Source organism: Nestor notabilis, unplaced genomic scaffold (assembly GCF_000696875.1).
Source record: "Nestor notabilis isolate BGI_N333 unplaced genomic scaffold, ASM69687v1 scaffold13131, whole genome shotgun sequence".
Classification (NCBI taxonomy): domain Eukaryota; kingdom Metazoa; phylum Chordata; class Aves; order Psittaciformes; family Psittacidae; genus Nestor; species Nestor notabilis.
The window spans coordinates 1-352 of record NW_009913428.1 but is presented as its reverse complement, the minus strand read 5'-3'; positions in this window follow the sequence as shown (position 1 = coordinate 352).

Sequence of the window (352 nt, the reverse complement as noted above, 5' to 3'; positions counted from 1 at the left end):
CGACGAAGAGACAATAGAGCTGGATCCACCCGAAACCAAAGAAGAACCCCCGAGAGGCTGGTCTACTTCCATTATGGCCCTCCTGGCAGCTCTGCACCGTACCTGACCTCCCAGACATGACACCAATTGGTCAGCTTGGAAAGCTACACGAGCAGGACAAAGAAGAATAAAGATGTTTTTCTCCTCTTATTACACTGAGGCGTTAAATCCCAGCCTGGTTTGGGTTGGAAGGGAGCTTAAAGCTCACCCAGTTCCAATCCTGCCACGGGCAGGACACCCTCACCAGCCCCTGTGGGTACAGTGCAGCTCCAGATGTGTTCTTTCTGCAGGGGTGTGTTTATCAGTCACGTCC